This window comes from Paramisgurnus dabryanus, chromosome 12 (genome assembly GCF_030506205.2).
Source record: "Paramisgurnus dabryanus chromosome 12, PD_genome_1.1, whole genome shotgun sequence".
In the NCBI taxonomy this organism is placed as follows: domain Eukaryota; kingdom Metazoa; phylum Chordata; class Actinopteri; order Cypriniformes; family Cobitidae; genus Paramisgurnus; species Paramisgurnus dabryanus.
The window spans coordinates 10,314,532-10,338,807 of NC_133348.1; the positions used below are offsets into that span (position 1 = coordinate 10,314,532).

General features: G+C 37.9%; 1 protein-coding gene across 2 annotated transcripts in view; it reads left to right on the forward strand.

Moving 5' to 3' along the window:
• Positions 1–1,659: 1,659 nt before the first annotated feature.
• Positions 1,660–24,276, forward strand: part of fut8b (fucosyltransferase 8b (alpha (1,6) fucosyltransferase)) — an 82,342-nt gene continuing 59,725 nt past the window's right edge. Inside the window, exon 1 of one of the 2 annotated variants that reach the window (XM_065256535.1) lies at positions 1,660–1,779. The gene's annotated coding sequence lies outside the window, so the exon portion shown is untranslated. The remainder of the gene's footprint in view (positions 1,780–24,276) is intronic. The other variant, XM_065256536.1, reaches the window with a different exon arrangement.

Below are 24,276 nucleotides of genomic sequence, written 5' to 3' on the forward strand. Positions count from 1 at the left end.
TTTATATGAACAGCAGATGGCAGTGTTTAAATGTCATTATCTGTCTTCTTTACGCATCAATATACAACTCAAATCACTTTAACAAAAACCTACCAATCCTTACAGCATCACAGGATTTTATCATTTCAGTTGTATCATTTCAAACCAGAATTGTTTGTGCCACATTGATAAACACATTAGTTTAATCTTTATGAGTTTTGTTTTGTGTTTATTGATGTTGAAGCACATCACATTTGCTTTATTAAAGCTCAGTAACGGTGTGCCACAGGTTCATATCATCTGATTTAAAAAAACTCTTGTTTTCATCTTAAACTATGTGACCCTGTGTGTAAAATCCATACGTTTTATAATCTAATGATGACATTAGGAGCATCAGAGTTTGATTTCACACTTTGACATGGCCTTACATGATTTTAGTCAACCGGAATGACCTTACTTGGTTAATATTAAGGTTATAAATGTTCTTTACATTACGTAGGGTGATTTTAGGTAGAAAACAGCAACATGTTGGGCAATAAGAGTGTAAATGTTTAAATTTAAGATTTAAGAAGTATTTAAGTACTTGTTACTATACTTTCTAAATCCTAAATAATACAAAGAAAGGCTTGAAACGGCTCAAATAAATTATTTAGAAGTACATCAATTATTCTGCTCACACTTTTTATGGTCTCACTATTAACTAACTATTTACAACTTTTGCCTTAATATAGCCTAGTCCTAATTATTTCTTATTAATACTTAGTAAAGTAGTTGTTAAGTTGAAGTATTGGTAGGATTAAGGATTTGCAGAATCAGTCATTAATGTGCTTTTTAAGTATTAATAAACAGCCAATATCACAGTAATATTAATGCTAATAACCAACTAGTTAATAGTGATAATTATAAACTACACTAGTGTGTTACCATTATTCGTATCAACTCACCAAAGTAATAAACATTAATGTTAACCTTAGTCTTTAAATATTGATGTTAAATCCACTATTGTAGGCTATTATATATCATTGATCTACAGTCCTGTCCAGTACTTAGTTAAATTACATCAGAAGTCATTAAATTACTGAAAAAATAAGAGTAGTCCCTTACTTTACTTTTTAAGAAAAACCTAATTAAATTACAGTAATTATTATTATTAAATATTAATTACAGTCATTGATACAAGTCTGTTAATTATATTTGTTTATTAGTTGTATTTTTTTTTATTGCTCAAAAAAAATGTTATTTTAACCTTACCAGCAGAACCGCTGTGAGCACGTGCTTGGCTAGGACCATGGACTGTAAAAAATGGTCAGTGCACGCTGACGTAAAATTGCTTTTAGCCAATCACAAATATTATGATTTTGTGACATCTTTTGACATATTTAAAATAACAAAAAAAAAAAACAGACACCAAAGGAGCAAGCAGTGTTCATTACATGTGTGAACATCTGACCCGTCTTTCTTATTTACTGCAGTTTAACGGTCTGCATGCGTAATGTGCTGAGACCTTTGGAGTTCACTCTGATTATGTACATTAAACAATCTTTCCTTATAAACGTTATCAGCTACCCTACTATAACTAAGAAAGTATAAGAGACACACTTATTTAAATTGAATTTAAGGCCTTATTTTTATTATTTTTTTAAGGTAAAAAATGAGAATGAGAGCAGTTCGTGCGCCCTGTTGTCATGCGCACTGACTGCAGCTCAGATGAGACGCACACACGCATAAATCTCCTCCTCAGTCCATCCTCGTCCTCACACTCATCGTATCTTCCTCATGAGGAGCACAACTGCTTTTAAGGTACGTGCGTGTGTGTCTGTGTGTCTAAATACGCGCGGTTTACGCGCTGTTTGCCGCGTGTTTCATTGTTGCGCGCTGTCTGCGCAGACGGCCGCAGCTGAGATGGTTTATCAATCGCCAATGTTTTTTGGCTGTATGGGGAGTTCCGTGTCAACAGCATTTTCCGGCGTAATCGTGACATTTCCCAGTCAGCAGCAAATCTGGACCCATCACAGGCAGGTCATGGGTGCGTTTTGAATGGGTGCAGTATTTTGGGTCTATGGAGTTCAGACTGTGACGATCAAAAGTATACTTCTACGGAAGTACACGATACAGTATATGGTAGTCCATTATCTGTCTTACTTATTTGTTGGAATTGAAAATATGGGTGATTATTATTTTAAAGATTTGAAAATATAATGATGTTGGTCTAAGCCAGTGCCTTTGGATATTTACAATATTGTTGTACAAAAATGTTTTAATTTGTACTAAGTTTTATTCAGATTTTAAAAGTGTATTAATGTTTTCCTCGGGTAAAGACAGTTCATTCATTATGAATTAGTTTCATCACAGTTATGATCAAATATATACAAATGTTTTTGCTTTTAAGATCTGTTCAGTTGTTGACACCTGCTGGTAATTGCACCTGTTGCAAAAGAAAATTAACTTTTAAAAAATGACAGCTAATGAAAAATTAAAAATAACAACTGGTATTGCCAATAAACTTTCACAAATGTGTTCTCCTGAAGATGATCAAATATTGTGCATACACTGTCTATAAGAAGTTTTAGGCACATGATGAATGAATGCATGCATCTCCAGTTTTATGGAAATGAAGGATTTCTGCACAATATGAGCTGTTTACTTCTTGTAATATGGTTTGGAATCTTAAAAATAAGGACAGGGTATACTGTATACAATTTCTTTTTTATCAATAATTCCTTTAACATTTACAACAACAACAGTAATGACAGTAAATGTCTTTGTGCTCCATATAGCATTTAAAATGCAAGGTTTATATAATATAATGTTAAGAAAATCTCTTTTTTTTGTAAGTTCTATGCTGTTAAAGTTGACGTGAGCGTGTATGTTTACAGTATTATCACAGAGTGAAGGTCAGATAACTCATCTTATTGAAGCTCAGCTGACATTTGCTTGGCATTTTTGATTTACCGACGTCTTGTGATAGATCTTCCATCACTTGTTCTTCAGATGCAGAGAAAGCAGGAGATAATAGTTGACCTCTTCTGTCCTTTGATGTTTCGGGAGGATGTGAGGATGGGATGTAAGGAGCTGAGGGGGATGAATCTGGATGTGTCGTATGCTAATCTGTTTTTATTGAGTCATTTTACTTTGCGTCATGTGGTGGTGCGTCTGTGACGTTAGATCAATTTCTCTTCATCTGTAACCTGCTGATTTTGCAGAATAAATTTTGGTCTTATTTTCATGTGCAGCGATCTCTGCTTTAGAATTATGCTGACTCTAGTGTGCAAAAGAACCTCCCACCTGTCTGTCTGTCTGTCTGTCTGTCTGTTTGTCTGTCTGTTGAGGAAAAGAAACTCTTGTCTGTCTGTCTGTCTGCTAAGCAGAAGAAACGTTGGTAACACTTTATTTCGCTTTATTAGTCCACTTTAGACATTTTACTAACTATAAGAAACTTTGCAACTACTTATCAACTACCAATCTTTAGAGAATTAGTAGACTGTCTGCTTAATATCTACAAACACTTTATTGTTATGATATCTCAACAGACAATCAACTGACTATAAGTATCTTTGCAGGTGCATGTCAACTTATTCCACTAACCCAAACCTCTTCCCTAACCCCCACCCTTACAGTCTACTTATACACTAATGACAGTTAATTGACGTACAGTTGCAAATTATTGAAAGTTAGTTGATAAGTAGTGGACTATCAAAATAAAGTGTAACCGAAACGTTCACCCGTCTGTCTGACTGTCTGTCTGTCTGTTTTTTGCCTGTCTGTCTGTCTGCTAAGTGGTAAAAACTCTCACCTGTCTGTCTTTCTGTTTGTTTGTTTGTTTGTTTGTTTGCCTGTCTGTCTGTTTGCTAAGCGAAAAAAAAATTGTCTGTCTGTCTGGTGAGCAAAATAATCTCCCACCTGTCTGTCAATCTGTCTGCTAAGCAAAATAATCTCTTGTCTGTCTGCCTGTCTGTCTGTCTTCTAAGCAGACAAATTTCTCACCTGTCTGTCTGCTAAGCAAAAGAAACTCTCACCTGTCTGTCTGTCTGTCTGTCTGTCCTCTAAGAAGAAGAAACTCTTAACTGTCTGTCTGTCTGTCTGTCTGTCTGTCTTCGAAGCAGACAAATCTCCCGTCTGTCTGTATTCTAAGCAGACAAATTTCTTTCTTGTCTGTCTGTCTGTCTGGTGAGCAAAAGAATCTCTCACCTGTCTGCCTATCTGTCTGCTATGCACAAATTTCTTACCTGTCTTTCTGTCTTATAAGCAGAAAAAACTCTCACCTGTCTGTCTGTTAGTCTGTCTGTCTTCTAAGCAGACAAATTTCTTGTCTGGCTGTCTGTATGTTTGTCTGTCTTTGAAGCAAACAAATCTCCCACCTCTCTGTTTGTCTGCCAAGCAGTAAAATCTCCTGTCTGTCTGTCTGCTAAGCTGAAGAAACTCCCATCTGTCTGTCTAACTGTTTACCAAGCAAAATACACTCTCGTCTGTCTTTCTGTCTGTCCTGTGAGCAAATGAATCTCCCACCTATCTGTCTATCTGTCTTCTAAGCAGACACATTTCTTACCTGTCTGTCTGCTAAGCATTAGAAACTCTGACCTGTCTGTCTGTCTGTCTGCTAAGCTGAAGAAACTCCCACCTGTCTGTCTAAGTATATGCCAAGCAAAATAATCTCTCGTCTGTCTTTCTCTCTGTCCTGTGAGCAAATTAATCTCCCACCTGTCTGTCTGTCTGTCTGTCTGTCTGTCTTCTTAGCAGACAGATTTCTTACCAGTCTGTCTGTCTGCTAAGCATTATAAACTCTGACCTGTCTGTCTGTCTTCGAAGCAGAAAAAACTCACTTGTCTGTCTGTCTGGTGACCAGAAGAACCTCCCATAGTCGTGCTCTTGCTCCTGCTCTGGTTGTTTTCCTGGAGAAGTTACCATATAAGGAATTGTGCCCTTTATGATGTCATAAAGGACCATACCTAAAAATAACTCAAAACATACATGAACCCTGACAGAGTGTATTTGCCACAGAAATACCCCAACTAGTTTTTAAAAACTTTGCCCATGTTAAGCATGAGAATCTTAACAGTGTAAATAAATCAGACTGCATGAAATAGTATCAGACATCCCCTGTAAATAGTTTTTAGCTTCACTGTAAGGTTTCATGGAAACAAAAAGATTCATTGAAAGCAGTCATGCTTGATGGCAAAGCTTTCATCGTTTCAGCAGTTATGAAGCGCCTGAAAATGATACTTAACATGATTAACCCACTTAAACTCTCATAATTTAGACATAAAAGACGTGAGGAAGATGTTCGAGTCTTTCTGGCATTGTGCGTTCATGTTCTCATTTGCATTATGGCTTTGATTCTTTGCCCTCAGCTTTGGTTTTGCATTTTAGTTTGCCGGGGGTGGCCTGTTTACCCAAACACTTTTAATAAGATGTTCATAGAAACCATCAACCACATATTTATATCATAATGTCAATAATGGGCTTTTAGCTGACCTTAATAAATATAGAGCCAATGAATGCAGAGAAAGCCACTTGACCCGATTACATAAACTCACACTGTGATACAAATGAGAAGATCATTTAAAACCAAGACACAGCCTTACAGTACATCCTTCTGGTTTTCTTCTAAATTAACATTTTCTGCTATGTTTCAATAATTTTTTTGTTTTACAATGTTTGACTAATATTAGTTCTTAAATGGTCTTAAAACAACTGAAGTACTGAAGGTCAAAAAACTTTAAAAAAAAAAAGTGTGAGTATGATCTAAATAGTGCTGCAAAACGATTAATCGCGACTAATCATGTGCAGAATAAAAGTTTTGGTTTATATCATATATGTGTGTGTACTGTGAATAATAATTATGTGTATATAAATACACACAGATGCAAGAATATATTTAAGAAATATGTACATGTGTATATACAATTTTATATTACATATAATTTATATTTTATGTATAATAAATAATATACTTACTATATAAATTTTTTTTTCTTAAAATTATACATGGATGTGTATTTATTTATATGTATTTATATCTACATAATTATTATACTTATAATACTTATTAATATACTTTTTTTAATTGTATTATTATTTACATGTTAATTTTATGCTTTTTTCTTCATGTTAATGAGTTGACACCATGGTAGAGTTAGTGATCCTTCTCAATGACCATCTCCAAAATCAACTTTCAGTTCTTAACTTTCATGTCAGTTATGAGTCAGGTCAATATCTTAAAGTTATAAGCACAGGGTGACATTACATTTATATATTTTCTGAATGCTTTTATTTAAAGTGACTTAGTCTGTTATATATCACATGTGTGCTGTGTGTGTATTTCATGTTTTTGTTATATAGAATGGCATACCGGTGGATGAGTCTATAGTGTTTTGATATACAGTATAACACACTTCATAAAAGTGTTATGATTTGTATGGACTTAAATCTTAAATGGTCTCATTAAGTTTTAATCTCAGTCTGAAGGCAGAACCTGAGGCAGAACCTCGGTGTGTGCCGAAAGAAATGTGGCTTGCAAGAATCGCAGCTCTATATGATTACATTTTAATGACCTGAAATAAAAAAAAATTCAGAAACATTTAGGCCTTATTTTACCAGCAGTCCACCCCTACTGCACCCTGTGATCTATATTTTGTTATTCTGTTATCCTGCACACATTGATTGTGAAGGTTTTGATTCATGTCTGCTCTGTGGCTGTATTCTCTCTGATCATCATTACATCTCAGTGACATTTACAACATCTGTGTGCAATTGCAGGCGGTGACTGATGCTGATAGAATTATGAGAGAGAGAGAGAGAGAGAGAGAGCGAGAGAGCGAGAGAGAGAGAGAGAGAGAGAGAGAGAGAGAGAGAGAGAGAGAGAGAGAGAGAGAGAGAGAGAGAGAGAGAGAGAGAGAGAGAATTTTTTGAATTTTAACAACCACTTTATTATAAAAAACAGTTATTTCAAGAAAAAACCATCAGAAAAAACAAAACAAATTACATTAATTCAGCTATGAAATACAACTCATCATTTGGAACAGAAAACATACCAACATCACTGCACCATTCAATCTTAAAGACACTGATTGCATTCATCAATTTGTAATAGTTGAAATCAACAAAGATTCTTGATTTGAACATATTCTTAAAAATTGTAACTAAGTCTTGTGCATTTTTCTGTTCAATTTCATTTTTCCTAGAAATATAAATAGCCTGCTTAGCTTGACCAACAATGAAATTCATTAGCTGACACCTGTATTTCTGTAGTTTACTGTATTTAAAACCCAATATAAAACCTTGCTTTGTAAAAGAAACACTTAATAATGAAAATAAAAAATCTAAAAGTTCAAAAAGTGGAGAAAGTCTGTCACAATTCATAAAACAATGAAAAATTGTTTCTCTCTGTAAACAAAAAGGACAATTCTCATTTGTATTGGGATTCATTTTTGTCACAAAAGAATTTACAGCTATGGCACCGTGCAAAATTCTCCACTGGAGATCTCCTGCTCTTTTAGTCAATGGTGGTTTGTACAGTACTCTCCACTGTGGTTTAATTTCCTCTGTCAATCCTAAATTGTTTCTCCAAACTGTGTCAGTTCTATCTTTTAACATGTTTTATTAGTAAGCTTCACAATATATCTGTAAAGCACCTTTCCTTTAGCTGTGCAAAAATCTACAATTTCATTTTCTTTCAAGCATAACAAAGGACTATTAAAACTGAATTCTTCAAGATCAGGTATCAAATTGATGTCTGGAAAAAAATCATCAGCATCAGTGTAAATAAGACCCATGCTATATTCTTCAAGTATGTTTTTTTCTTCAGAATTTAAAACACAACTCAGTTTGTCTAGAAACTTTTTAGCAAATCTCACTGATCTTATACCCAGATGTAAAGCAAGATTTTCAACGTTTTTTAGTCCAGGTCCTGCTTTGTCAACAATATCTTTCAATTGAAACATATTTTTTGACACAAGTAAATCTTTAAGTCCTGGAATGTCATTTCCTGACACATCAAAGCGACTTCCAAAGATCACAGGTTCCTCAAGCAACCAAAAAAGAGAAGTAGCTGACTCAGTCCATTGATGTTTAAAAAGTCTCCACACTTTAAAGAGACTTTTATAAAAGGAAGGTAGTCCAGTTAAATCTAGGTAAATAAAATCCATCAAGAAAAGCGCAGCATGAAGTCCCATTCCATTCACTCTACGCAAAATGCTTTGAGCCAATGGCTTCCACACTACATTTTGTGGTCCCATGAGTAATCGTTGAATAAATTGTAACCGATAGGTCGCTCCTCTACTAATAAGATTTACCAAACCTTGACCTCCTTCCTCTCTTTGCAGAAAAAGAACACTTTGAGGAGTCCAGTGTAGATTGTCCCAGAAAAAATTAACCATTTCTCCTTGAAGTTTTGGTAAAAGTCCCACAGGTGGATCTACGCATGCAAGTTTATGCCATAGAGAGGACCCCACTAAGTTATTAATTATAAGTATCCGACCCCTGTACGACAGTTGTGGAAGTAACCATTTCCATTTCTGGAGACGTCCTCTTATTTTTTCTAGCATGCAATCCCAGTTCTTTTGAACAAAGTCTTCATTACCCAGAAAAACTCCAAGGTATTTTAAACCACATTTCTTCCAAGTTAAACTTCCAGGTAAAGTAGGAGGTCCTTCATTCCAATCACCCATTAAAAGGGCTTCACTCTTTAACCAATTGACTTTAGCAGAAGAAATTTTATTAAAATCATTAACAATTGTCTCCATTTTTGTAACATCATCAGCATCAGAGATAAAAACAATTATATCATCAGCATAAGCAGATAGATGCACAGAAGCATTACAGTGTGGTATATAAAAACCATTCAACTTTGTTCTTAATTTATGAAGTAGGGGTTCAATGGCCAGTGAGTATAGCATTCCTGACATAGCACATCCCTGTCTAACTCCCCTCTGCACTTCAAAAGGAGCACTCAAACCACCATTGACTTTAAGTATACTTTCAATGTTATTATACATGGCTTCAATCATATTTATAAAAACCTGACTAAAACCAAAAGCCTCTAAAACATCTCTCAAATATGCGTGTTCAACACGGTCAAAAGCTTTTTCTTGGTCAAGCGAAATCAGACCACAATTTACATCAAATAACTTTGCAACCTCAATGACATCTCGGACTAACGATATATTGTCAAGGATTGATCTATTGGGTATACAGTAGTTTTGATCAGGGTGTATTACCTGACTCAACACTTTACTTAGCCTAGTGGCTAAAGCCTTTGATAATATTTTGTAATCGGCACATAAAAGCGATATTGGCCTCCAATTGCTTATATTCTGAAGATCCCCTTTCTTAGGCAACAAAGTGATAACAGCTCTTCTACTGCTTAACGGTAACAATCCTTTGTTTAAACTATCATTAAGAACCAAATAAAAATCTTCACTAATCACTGGCCATAAAATTTTATAAAAATCAACGGAAATCCCATCAATACCGGGAATCTTACCATTTTCCATGCTCATCATAGCCATGTATAATTCGTCTTTTGACAGAGATTGTTCAAGCATATTGTTGGCTTCTTCTCCAATTTTTGGAAGGTCATTCAAAAAAACAAAACTTTCATTTTCTCTTTGAGACAACTCACATGTATATAAATCCGAGTAAAAATTAACAGCATGTTTACGTATTTCACTATGTTCAGTAAGTTCTTTTCCTTGGTTAGAACGCAAAGAATGAATAATACGGCTTTGACCATTTTTTCTTTCTAAGTTAAAGAAAAACTTAGATGGTGCATCCATTTGTGTAATACTTTGAAAACGCGAGCGAATTAATGCACCTTGTGCTTTCACACCTAATAAGTCTGCAAGCATTTCTTTTTTAGATTTACTACTTTCAAAGCAATTACCATCGCCTGTAGAAGCTGTTGTACACAAAAGTTCTACTATTTGATTTTCTAACTTTTTCATTGATTGGGCCATTTCTTTTGTAACATTGAAAGTATATTCCTGACATAACTGTTTAATGTGGACTTTACCACAGTCCCACCATTGTTGTAAAGAAGTATAAAAAAGTTTTTGTTCTTTAAAATTTTCCCAAAATACTTTAAAAATCTCTATAAAATTCTTATCTTTCAAAAGTGATGTGTTTAAATGCCAATAAGCACTCTTTAAAATCACAGAATTAATAAAAAAATTCCCAATAACTGAACAGTGATCAGAAAAACTAACTGGAATTATTTTACAATCTCTAACAAGATTTGCTTGAAAGTTAAACACATAAAGCCTATCCAGTCTTGCCATAGAAATAAGATTCTCTCTACTATGTGCCCAAGTATATTGTCTGTTTCTATCATGTACTTTCCTCCAAATATCACATAAATCAAATGTTTTTATTATTTGAGCAAGGGCTTTTTGTGATGCAATATGTGGCTCAAGGTGATTTCTATCTAATTTATCATTTATTGTACAATTAAAATCTCCACCTAGGAACAACATTTCTTCTGAATTTAGATCTTTCATAACTTCATTAATTTTTTCAAAAAAGACTATTCTTTCAGCTCCCTTTGTGGGAGCATAAATATTTAAAAAATTAATTACAACATTTTCAACCTTAGCTTTAATTTTTAAAAATCGCCCTTTAACTATTTCCTCTATTTCACAAGAACTTGGTAAAAATTGCCTTGAAAACAAAATAGCTACACCTCCACTGTTAGAAGCCAGATGACTCATATAAATTTGACCATCCCATTCTTTTTTCCAATTTATCTCATTATTTAAATCAGTATGTGATTCCTGAACAAAAATGACATCAAAGTGCTTTTGTTTTATAAATTCAAACAAAGCCATTCTCTTCTGACTGTCTCTAGCACCATTTAAATTGAGAGTTCCAATTTTAAAATCTCTCATAATAAATGATTTTTTAAAGAAACAAAAAATAAAAGAAACAGCCAGTAAAGCAAAAACGTTTACCAAAAAAAAAAAATTACACCATCTCTTGTTGTTCATCTTTAAGGATTTTCTTTTTGAGTTTGCTCACAAACTTCCTGAGACGATACACTTCTTTATCAACAAAAGCACCTTCTTTCATTAAAATCTTGGCATCATTAATAAAAGTTAATCGATCAGGAAAGTAATCTTCAACCTGAACTCCAGGTAATCCTTTGGTTTCTTTCAAAAATTTGCAAATGTCATCAACTTTATATAATGTTGTATTATTTTCATTTTCATTTTGCGATGAAAGATAAGAACAGTCAGAGGTATTTGAGTCTGTAGAATCAGCATCATTATCTGAGATTAAACTTTCATTTTCATTTTTGTCTTTTTTTACTTGTTTAATTGCCTTACTCTGACAATGTTTTTTCCTTTTTGTGGGGACTTTGAATATAGACTCTGTTTCCATCTCCAGTTCAACAACACCCTCACTGACCTGCACATCATTAGTTGTCATGTTTTCTGTACCTACAATAATGTCACTGTTTTTATCAGTAGTATCAAAACACATAAGGTCAGGGCCAGAAAGAGAACCTGCAGTAATCTCAGCCATAGTGGGTTTATTTGGTTTATTCACAACTAACCCACCAGAAACTGATGGAACAACAACAGGAGCCCCAACATCCTCTGTAACAGACACAGCTCTAGCTTGATTATTCTCAGAGGTTGTCTGTACAGTAGCATTTTCTTCCATCTTTTCAGGACAAGCACGTATCAAATGGCCAACTTTTCCACAACCAAAACACTTCATTATGCTTTCAGATGATGCATAGACTGTGTAGTTAAAATTCTCAATTTTAACATTAAAAGACAGGTTAAGCTCATCGGTATTATTCTTCAAAATCATGTAGACTTGCCTCCGAAAAGACACAACATGTTTCAGCAGCGGAGATTTACAGCCAAGAGCAATTTTCCTAATAGGAGAGACTATTTTGCCAAAAAAAGACAATTCTTTAGCAATATTTGCATCGGCAACAAAAGGGGGGACATTTGACAAGATAACCTTTCTGGAAGGACTACTAAGAGGGAGTACAGGTGTAAGCATATCATTAATAACAACTCCTGTTTGAACAACTTCATTAGCTTTTTCGATTGAGTTTAAAAACAAAACAACCGCGTTGTTCATCTTAGACGCAGAAACAATATGTAGCGGAGAATTTCACTACTATGTAGGGGTAAGTTAAACTTCTGCTGCAGTATATTTTGGACGACTAGAGAAATGACAGAGCTATGTCTTCAAACCCTAGAACATTTATTTTCTGTACTTATTTATATAAGTATGTTTTTATCTGCCTTACTATGTGTGCTTTTGTCATTCAACAATAGCGACTGATGAGGATTTGAGGCTCTGAAGTTCAATAATGTACACGGCACCTACTCAGAGTATGACAACACTGATTAACTCCTCTTCCCCTCTACCAGCCCATAAGACAGAGAAAATGCCCCTACTCCAAAATAACAGAAGTTGAATTTATTTCTACAGTGTTTGGTAACACAACAGAAATATATATGTATGTATAAAATAAAATGATGGAAAAAACACAATCTCTTCCTTTGTTAGAGACCAATAAAAGTGACAGTATATAAGAAAACAAGTTTAAATGTTTTCCTTTCTATATATCCTGCTAACCTTTAAATTCAGCTCTGTGTATCGTACTTTACTGATATACTTCACACAAACCCAGAATTAGGTGAAATACATCTTTCCAAAATTAAATAAAATAAAAATAAAAATAAAAAATGTTCAATAAACCAACTATTCAAAGTAGTTCTTCGAAATACAGTGCAAAATACCGTGTAAAAGGTTCAGTACACCAACTATTGAAAGGTAATGCTTCAAAAAATACAGTTCAAAGATACAGTGCAAAATGTAGTTCAAGATACAGTTCAGAAATGTTTAGTACACCAACCAGTCAAAGTTATACTTCAAAAAATACAATTCACAGTCTGTTCATGAAAGTCAACATACCTGGGTGAGCATTATAACTCAACATCATTCTTGTTACCTCATTACAGAACTGGCAGGTGCTGGAGCGTCCGAATATGGCAGGGTATCAGTTAGTCTATCCGACCTATTGAACTAGAAATCTCTCTCTCTCTGGAAATAGAGAGTAGAAGAAAAACAGTTTCGAATATCAGCAAAAAATTAGATAATTGTTCACGCGGAGGGTTCCAGTAAACGAAAATGTCTCTTTAAGCATGAAAAATGTAACAACTGTTCTCAGTTCAAAGTCTACTTATGTAGAGTCCACAGAAAAAGGAAAATTATTTTCAAAACGTTGAGAAAAGATATAACTGTAGAACTTCCAAAAAATCTTCCTTTGAAAAATGGTAATATATACAAAGAAAATCCTTTAATGAAAAACCCCAAAACACAGGTTCATCACTCAAAACGGAAAAATCAGTAGCTCACTGTCAAAAGAGCATCAGCGTCTGTAATGCTGTTTGCGTTCACTCAGCAGCATTAACACATCAGGAACAGCACGTGAGACTTGGTTCTCAAAACAATAAGAGCAAACGCAGTTCGTTCAAAAAAATCACTTTGAGCTCAAAACAAAAAAAAATACTGTCCGTGTATTTCTTCCGGATATCAACTGTAGTCGAATAAAAATGAAGAAAACTCACAGTACCTCGATTCTCATCAGACAGAGACAAAAACTCACTCAAACGCTGTCTCTGTGAGCATCACTGCCCCCCGCAGCGCGTGCACACACACAGCTACACACACGGCTGCACACACAGCATTCTCGCTCCGTGATAATTTCCGTGACAACACAAGCTCGGTCCAGCTCTTCGTCAGCTCACTTCGATACTCGTCTATCGTCAGCCACGAAAATAAACAAAGAATTTACGAGGATGTCACTGTATGTACTTCACTCTGCGCCCACAGCACGCTCTACACGTGTGCACGTTAAACTTCTCCGCTCTTTCTCTCCGCGCCCTCTTCCGGGTCACGTACGCTTCACTTCCCGTCTAAGTTTCTTTCGTAAAAAAAACATTTCAAAATACAAGTCTTTGAATACCTCCACATTCCCCCCTGCTAGACCCTGCCATATACAGGACTCTCCAAACAGGCCAGTTCCTGAGAAAAGAAAAACAAACACAGAACAGATTCAATAACAATATTATCTTGAGGTAATCAACATACACTTTGACATTTTACTGATTGTGTTCAATTTCACCCCAGGTTACATTATAAAGTCATCTCTATATTTTACAGGTAATTTACCACGTGTTTCTCGTTTAGAACGTCTCAAACCTGGTACTACACTGATGTCATTTTCTGGAATGTCAGAGTCTTCAGAATCTGCATTTTGTTCAGACTCTACCCCTTCATTGTCACTTATACCACCCTCCTCCCCACTTAACACTTCTACCTCAACCCTCTCAGGGAAATCTGTATTTTGAAAGTGTGCAGGGTGTGGAGTGTAAACAATGTCATGTGAATCAACATCTTTTTCTGACAACTCTTTTTCCTTTTCAGCACAAGTAACCTGCCGTGTGGGAGAGGGGAAGGTACAGTGTCTAAGCTGATCTCTGTGAACTACCCTTGTGGGACCCCCTGGCTCAGGACATACAGTAAACACTGGCAAATCTGCATGATTCTGCTGCACAACCAAATACGGTACTGACTCCCACTTATCCTGGATTTTGTTACGTCCCCTAAACTTATGGTTTCGCAACAGTACTCTGTCACCAGGCCTAATGAGCGCACCTGCAGCCTTGCGATCATAGAGTCTCTTCCTTTTCCTGGAGGCTTCCTGTGCAGTTGTTTTCGCAGTCTCTACTGCAGTCTTCAGTCGGTCATGGTGATCCTTCACCCATTCATCCAAATCCTCCGCTTCATCCTCTGTCAAATCCTTCCCTCCTAAGACATCCATGGGCAGCCTTGCGTCTCGCCCAAACATTAGGTAAAATGGCGAGTAACCTGTCGATGAGTGGATGTGACTATTGTAAACCATCACCAACTCAGGCAGGTAAGACTTCCAATCCTTCTTCTTTTCCGCAGGTAACGTCCGCAACATGTCATGCATAGTGCGGTTGAATCTTTCGCACTGCGCGTTCCCTTGCGGATGATAAGGGCTGGTGCGGCTCTTGCGGATTCCATATAGTCTGCAGAGTTCTTTGATTACACTTGCTTCAAAACACCTCCCTTGATCTGAGTGCAACCGTGCAGGGCAACCATAGCAGACAAACCAATGTCGTACCAAAGCCTTGGCAGTAGTAAGCGCTGTCTGATTTTTAGTTGGGACTGCCACAGTGAATCTGGTAAACATGTCTGTGAGTACAAGAACATTTTCATAGCCTCCTGCCGATCTCTCAAGCACAGTATAGTCCATGGCAAGGACTTCTAAAGGTGCTGTTACGTTGGTACAGGTCATAGGGGCACGAATCTTGGGAAACACGTCCTTAGCCAAGGTACATCTTCGACACTGGGTTACCCATGCCTGTACATCATTGATCATTGAGGGCCAGTAATAACTCCGCCGTATTTGTTCCAATGTGTTTCTACTTCCAAAATGTCCTCCATGCTCATGCACCCCCTCGTACACTTTAGATCTTAAGGACTCTGGCACTACCAACTGCCAAACTTCTTCTCCATCTCTTGGGTCCATAATCACCCTGAACAACACTTCGTGTCTTAGCTTCAGACGTTCAAACTGTCTAGCCAACTTCTTTTGCTGCGGTTCCATTCCCCGGAAACTACGTGCCATTAGCCTCTTGTTTTCAAGCACAGCGTCATATATAGGTGCTATACAAGAATCCTTCCTCTGTTGTTCTTTGATGGATGCCCAGTCATAACCATCAACACCTCTCTTTATTGCGGCCTGCTTGGCAACTTTGATCATGGACTTGTCCACCTCCTCTTCTCTACTTGGCCATAGGCATGCCCGCACTTCATCTGTGGATAATTGAATGAAGTCTTTGTCTGTGTCCTCCTTCTCGGGTTCCATCTCCCAGGGGATCCTAGAAAGGACGTCAGCATTGGTGTTCTGTTTACCGGGCTTATAGCAGACCTCAAAGTTGAATTCGGCCAACTGTGCAGCCCACCGCTGTTCTACTGCACCAAGGTTGGCTGTTTCCAGGTAGCGGAGAGGGTTGTGATCAGTAATAACCTTGAACTTTGCAAACATCAAGTACTCCTTAAATTTCTCAGTTACCGCCCATTTAAGGGCTAATAACTCCAACTTGAATGCGCTGTAATGGCGGTCATTCTTTTCTGATCCCTTTAGACCCCTGCTTGCGTAGGCAATGACGCGTTCTACGCCTTCCTGCTTCTGACTAAGTATTGCTCCAAGTCCATTAAAACTCCCATCTGTTGTAATTATGAACGGACGTTGGAAGTCAGGATAAGCGAGGATTGGGGGTGACATGAGACAACTCTTGAGTTTATTGAAGGCGGTCTGACACTCCTCTTTCCAGATGAATGATTCTGACGGCTTACTGTGGTTACCTTTTCCCACAAGAGCATGTAGGGGCTTGGCTAACTGTGCGAATCCAGGGACAAACCGACGATAGTAACTCATAAATCCCAACAGCCGCCTAACCTCCTTCACATTTGATGGCGGAGGCCACGCATTCAAGCACTGCACCTTATCCTTGTCCACCTGAACGCCCTTTGACGATATTATGTGGCCTAAAAACCGGACCTCTGGTCTCAGGAGGAAACATTTACTGGGCTTCAATTTTAGTCCGTGTTGCCGCAATCTGGAGAAGACAAGCTCCAGCTTTTCACAATGACTCTTGAAATCTGTTGAGAACACAATAACATCGTCCAGGTAGATTAAGAGAATGTCAAAGGCCAGATCGCCTAATGCTGCCCCCATTAGCCGCTGAAAAGTAGCTGGGGCATTACATAATCCAAACGGCATCCTTGTCCACTCATATAATCCGAACGGTGTTGTTACGGCAGTCTTCTCCCGGTCTGATTCCTTTACCGCCACTTGGAAGTAACCTGCTGTGAGATCCAGTGTGGAAAACAGCTGTGCGTTCCCTAAAGCATCTAAGGATTCCTCTACACGAGGAAGTGGGTACGCATCCTTGAAAGTGACTTGATTAAGCCTCCTGTAGTCGCAGCAGAAACGGACACTCCCGTCTTTTTTTATCACAATGACTGCAGGCGAGGCCCAAGGGCTACGACTCTCCTTCAGTATACCTTGACTGACAAGATCTTGCACATGTCTCTTAAACTCCTGAAAAATGTGAGGTGGGACTCGTCGATGTCGTTGCTTTATGGGCTGCGCTTCTCCCGTGGGAATGCTATGTGTCACTGTTGTGGTGTATCCAAAATCTGTGTCGCTTTTGGAAAAAACATCACTGTAACGTGCAAGCAGAGCATTTAACTCTTCACGTTGCCCCTCAGATAGTCCCTCCTGATTTACTTGCACTGGAATTGGCGGTTGCGTGATCTGATCTTCCATCCTAATACTGCACTGCATATGCTGCTTAACACGTAACTCGCCCTCGTCCTCTTCAAATTCCACTATTTGCTTTGGGACTACTTCCTGAGGCTTGGACACAACTGCTATTCTAGACCTGGGCATCAATCTGATGGACTCCTGACAGAGATTTAGCACTCGCACTGGAACTTTTCCTTTTTCTGGGCTTGCAAGCACATTGGCTACTAGCAGTCCTCTGGGAAGAGTAACAGAATCTGTGCATTCCACCAGTACTTGACATCTCACCTGCTGCGGTACACTGCAATGGCCTTGCACAATCTTCTCACTCAAAGGTGGGATCGTAACCGCTTGCTTTCCAGACACCTTAACATACCCTATTCTTCCTTCTGGACCCGACAGTTTCTCATTTTTATTCACTCTTGCTATCACTCTTCTTATGTTAGCATCTGTACTTCGACTGATTTTACTTTCCTCACTCAGTTCCTTTCCAGACAGTACAAGGTTCTTCAATTCACTAAGAACATTCATTCCCACGATTCCATCCAATCCTTTCATCTCCTTTGCGTCAGGGTTGGAGTCAGTAAGCACGAAAACACATTTCCCAGGGAGCAGACTTCCCATGCACTCTACATCTGCTTGTAAACAGCCAAGAACAGGAATATCTAATCCGTTTGCAGCAGTGAGACGCACCCAGTTAGCAGACGACAGCTGTATCTTTTGCTCTCCGAAATGTTGTTTAAAGTGAGTCTCTGAGATGGTAGTGACTTCCGAACCGGTATCAAGCAGGCATTTGGTGGGCACCCCTGCGATTTTCATATCCACAGTTAAACAGTCTCCAAAAGCACTCTCCTTAAGAGTTCCTGACACTACATCAACCTTCCAGTCAGCTTTATGGCTCCGTACTACTGAGGACCCACTGTTAGCCAGGTCACCCGACGAAGCTCCTCTCGCCATCTCAGTCACCTCTGTGAGTTGTGAGAATGCAGCACCTTTATTACTCAGCTCTTTGTTCTGTCCACATTGCCGACTGGTGTGACCTGGTTCGCCACATGTGTAACAGATATATTTCCCTTCACTGTTTTTTAATGGCTGTCTCCTTGTACCAGCAGGTTGGGGGTTAATTCTCCCTTGACTGTGAACTATTCTGTACAATTCTTCCTGACGAGCAGCAATTTTCTCTATTGCTTCGTGCAATTTTTCTAATGTCAATGAGGATGAACTGTCACTGGTCACAACAGTAGTGTGAACTGTAGCTCTCGCACGTGCAGGGGTCTTAAAACTACCTTCAGACTGTGCTTCCTCTTCCTCAGACCATGTGATAGCATCCTGCATCAGCTGTGCAAAAGTCAAGCCTTGCTCTTCCTTGACCCTCCTTTTCATCTCTCTCCTTAGAAAATCATCCCTTAGTCCGAGGACTAACTGCTCTTTCAGAACACTCTCTTCATCTGATACTCGGCTTGGCTCTCTACGTTTCACTTTGTAAAGTTTCTCTCGTAAATCATAAGCATAGGCGCGTATGGTCTCACCTGGTGCTTGTTTTCGATCATAGAAGTCCTTTAACCTTGTGCCAATGGGTACCTTGTCCCCATATGTCTCCTGAAGCAGCTTAAAGATTGACTCCTGACTGGTATTCTGTTCCTCCAGCATGAATTTCACGGTGTCTTTAGCTTCTCCCTTTAAGTGCTGTTTAATCAACTCCACTCGATCCTCCTCTGGCACTTTCATGACACGGAACGCCGACTTCATGGAAACAATCCACTCTTCTACACCCCCATCTCCAGCCTTGGCAACACCAGAAAAATCAGTGAGTTTGTGATCCCGTGGGATATAGATTGTTGCTGGGGTAGCACGAGAGGATGCTTGCTGCTCCATTACAGCTCTCACCAAAGACAATGCTTCTCGCTGCTCCGCTCTGGCATGATCCAAGGCACCAGCTTGTTCCGTTAACCTCCTCTGTACTTCAGCAAACTCCTTTTTCAGCTCTTCTAATTCTGCCATTTTTCTTCTTGCTCACAGACCTGGGACAGAATACTGACTACGAAAGGCAAAAAATCAGGCCAAGTATGATCCTGTTCGTGACGCCAAATAATGTAGCGGAGAATTTCACTACTATGTAGGGGTAAGTTAAACTTCTGCTGCAGTATATTTTGGACGACTAGAGAAATGACAGAGCTATGTCTTCAAACCCTAGAACATTTATTTTCTGTACTTATTTATATAAGTATGTTTTTATCTGCCTTACTATGTGTGCTTTTGTCATTCAACAATAGCGACTGATGAGGATTTGAGGCTCTGAAGTTCAATAATGTACACGGCACCTACTCAGAGTATGACAACACTGATTAACTCCTCTTCCCCTCTACCAGCCCATAAGACAGAGAAAATGCCCCTACTCCAAAATAACAGAAGTTGAATTTATTTCTACAGTGTTTGGTAACACAACAGAAATATATATGTATGTATAAAATAAAATGATGGAAAAAACACAATCTCTTCCTTTGTTAGAGACCAATAAAAGTGACAGTATATAAGAAAACAAGTTTAAATGTTTTCCTTTCTATATATCCTGCTAACCTTTAAATTCAGCTCTGTGTATCGTACTTTACTGATATACTTCACACAAACCCAGAATTAGGTGAAATACATCTTTCCAAAATTAAATAAAATAAAAATAAAAATAAAAAATGTTCAATAAACCAACTATTCAAAGTAGTTCTTCGAAATACAGTGCAAAATACCGTGTAAAAGGTTCAGTACACCAACTATTGAAAGGTAATGCTTCAAAAAATACAGTTCAAAGATACAGTGCAAAATGTAGTTCAAGATACAGTTCAGAAATGTTTAGTACACCAACCAGTCAAAGTTATACTTCAAAAAATACAATTCACAGTCTGTTCATGAAAGTCAACATACCTGGGTGAGCATTATAACTCAACATCATTCTTGTTACCTCATTACAGAACTGGCAGGTGCTGGAGCGTCCGAATATGGCAGGGTATCAGTTAGTCTATCCGACCTATTGAACTAGAAATCTCTCTCTCTCTGGAAATAGAGAGTAGAAGAAAAACAGTTTCGAATATCAGCAAAAAATTAGATAATTGTTCACGCGGAGGGTTCCAGTAAACGAAAATGTCTCTTTAAGCATGAAAAATGTAACAACTGTTCTCAGTTCAAAGTCTACTTATGTAGAGTCCACAGAAAAAGGAAAATTATTTTCAAAACGTTGAGAAAAGATATAACTGTAGAACTTCCAAAAAATCTTCCTTTGAAAAATGGTAATATATACAAAGAAAATCCTTTAATGAAAAACCCCAAAACACAGGTTCATCACTCAAAACGGAAAAATCAGTAGCTCACTGTCAAAAGAGCATCAGCGTCTGTAATGCTGTTTGCGTTCACTCAGCAGCATTAACACATCAGGAACAGCACGTGAGACTTGGTTCTCAAAACAACAAGAGCAAACGCAGTTCGTTCAAAAAAATCACTTTGAGCTCAAAACAAAAAAAAAATACTGTCCGTGTATTTCTTCCGGATATCAACTGTAGTCGAATAAAAATGAAGAAAACTCACAGTACCTCGATTCTCATCAGACAGAGACAAAAACTCACTCAAACGCTGTCTCTGTGAGCATCACTGCCCCCCGCAGCGCGTGCACACACACAGCTACACACACGGCTGCACACACAGCATTCTCGCTCCGTGATAATTTCCGTGACAACACAAGCTCGGTCCAGCTCTTCGTCAGCTCACTTCGATACTCGTCTATCGTCAGCCACGAAAATAAACAAAGAATTTACGAGGATGTCACTGTATGTACTTCACTCTGCGCCCACAGCACGCTCTACACGTGTGCACGTTAAACTTCTCCGCTCTTTCTCTCCGCGCCCTCTTCCGGGTCACGTACGCTTCACTTCCCGTCTAAGTTTCTTTCGTAAAAAAAACATTTCAAAATACAAGTCTTTGAATACCTCCACAAATAGAATTGCAACCCACCACATTGCCAACCGCTAAAGCACATTCCTCTACACTAACTTTGGACAAAATTTTAATCCCATGACGCCGTGTTAGATCATCGCTGCTCGTAACACCTGGGGTAGCCATGCTACCCGGCAAAAAAACCGCGACGCCGGGGGCAGAACCCCGCAACTTTTCTCCAAGAAAACAACTATTCTTTTACAACGATTACCCACAATACATATAAACAAAACACACAAACAACTATAGAAAAGTTAGAAAAAGATCGCATTCAAACTCACCACACGCTCTACTCAGACGCTCACGCTCCACAAACGTTCGCACATGCGCACACAGAGAGAGAGAGAGAGAGAGAGAGAGAGAGAACCTGTTATTGAGCAGATCGCTGGCAGTTGTTGTAAATGTTAATATTTTGAATCCAGAAAGTAAAATACTTTAAAAAAGCAAACGCTGAGCCGGCCTTAAGCATCTGGTGGCCCGTTTCAATAACTAATAGGAGGCCCTACCCACATAAAACATAAGCATAATAGAGCAAAAAGCAAGGATTCCTGTTGGTTTGCATCGGTATATTATTTTATTACGTGCACTTTTAGCTTCACGAACAGGCAGCTCAAAAGAAACGATCCAGCCTTATTTAATTACAACTATACAATTATAGTTGCCTCGCCCTTTCATGGACGCTAAATTATCTGCTTAATTGATTTGCGCAGTATATTTTCAGCTGTCTGGGCTGACTTTAAAAAAAAAACATCTCAAACATCCCCTCAACTTGAATTATTTAACAAAAGCAAACAAGACAAGTGTCTGACTGACACTGAACCGAACTTATAAATAAGGATGGGCTCCGCGTTTTTTCAGCACCGTAGACAGCTCACCTGGCGGCGAGCGTAGATTTCACCTAAACCTTATTAGAAATCCACCTTTCTGTGTTTGGGTGCTGAGAATTCCCTGATAAGTTTATCTTTGTCCAGCGATTTTGTCACCTCGTGCTCAATAAAAATCTGAACGAGAGCTGACGGCATCTATGTTCAAAAGGCTATTATAAAAACAGTTTACATTGTTATGCGGGAGCAAAACAAAAATAGACGATTTCCAAGCCACTGTAAAAAAAAAAAAATCACCCCTCATTTATCTAAAGTTCTTGGTCATTATGTTCATTTAATGGAACATTGTGTGGATGTTGCGTTAGAGGAAAATGCCGTCATGCACAAAATATATTAAAGGCAGTCAGTAAATGCACACAGATGTTATACACATATTTTAAATACAATTAAATACTGCATTAAGGTTAGTATAAAATCCAATAATATTATTTAAAAAAAACCATTGAAATCAGTCCCTAAAATAATGTATTATTAAAAACCTGGAATCGCACTTGCACAGACAAGCCTGATGAGAGAGAGCATGGTCGAATTCAAAACTGCGTTTTTGCGCCCTTGAAGGGCACTTCGGGAAGGGAGCCGCTTAAACTTTCACTCCAGATAAAATGAAAATGACGTTGCTTTCATTGCTCTATTCTCCAAGTGTATTTTAGCGGTCACCGTCACGCAATGAGACACAATTGCGCAACTCTCTGCACAGCTCTGATAGGGAATAAATAGGGCATATAGCGATGAGTACTTCAAATTGATATTCTCTCCATTTGTGACGGAAAATTTGTCGGAATGAATGCGCACGGGCTAACTACGACAGGTAACACATTTAAGAAATGTCGGTTTTCACAAAAATAAGGCTATTAAGCTCTCGTCTAGTGATCCCGATGCTAAAGAATAATTAAACCTCTAGAATTATCCACATGTGCACGTTTTCTTAGAGTTTTTATGAAGCACTGTGATGCTGCTGTAAACGATTCTACATTGATTTATAAAAATGAAAGAAATTACTTTTAAAAATAATTTAAATGACATATAATAAATATTAATGCAGTTCTATATTTTTTTATAAAATACATTCATTTCATATTAATAATCCGATTTCTACAGGCTAAAGCGCGTATGAACGTCCGAGAGAAAATAAAGAGCAGAAATTAATTGATTTAAAATGAAAGATATGTGATTGCTTAACATCCACAGGCACTGACAATGTGAGCTCCCCCGTGCAGGAATCATAGCCCCACGTTCAAACATTCTTGCGCCGGGCTGGGGCCCTCCTTTAGGGCGGGGCCCGTTTCAATTGAAACGGTTGAAACATAGCTAAGGCCGCCTCTGAGCAAACGAAGAGCAGTTTCTTCTAGTTGTCAACCGTTATGGGTTTTTAATGGCCGATGCAGTAAATAAGAGACAAACAGAAATAGGTGAAACTAAATGAACTTGAAAGTACTTGAAAAATATTTGCAAAACATTTGTAAAAAATAAATAATTTTTATGCATAATGTACAGAAATTCAATTCAAACTCTCAGTCAAATAATTTGTAATTGTTTATGAGGTAGGGTCAGATGTTTTTAGTTGTATTTATATCACATAACCAGTTGGAGCTGCTGATGTGCTGTTTGATTACGACTTGCTGTACACAGGAGTGTTGTATTTGTTATTTACACAACATGACGTGAATGGTGATTGGTTAAATTACTGTTTGTCAAATGTTGACTTCAGTGTCTTTTCTGAGTGTCTTTTTGATTAGGAACAGCTAATTTAAGGAACAATAAGATTGAAAAATGTTTTGCTAATGACGATTAAAGTATTCTGAATATCCACTAATATATCTGTCACCGCAATATATTGGTCTATCACTAGTTTCTTTCACTAACTAGTGTTGAAGGTGCCAAAGAATGCATTGATGTAAAATTTTTCACCTATATAGAAGGTTTGTGGTTTAATAATGATCCACAGTCAGTTTTTCATGTCCATTTACAACCCTAGGATTTGTCTTTATAATAAAAAGGTCTAAGATTACCTTATTTGAAGGGTCATGAATAATAATGTTAAGCTCTGCTCTGATTGGCTGTTTCTCAGAGCAG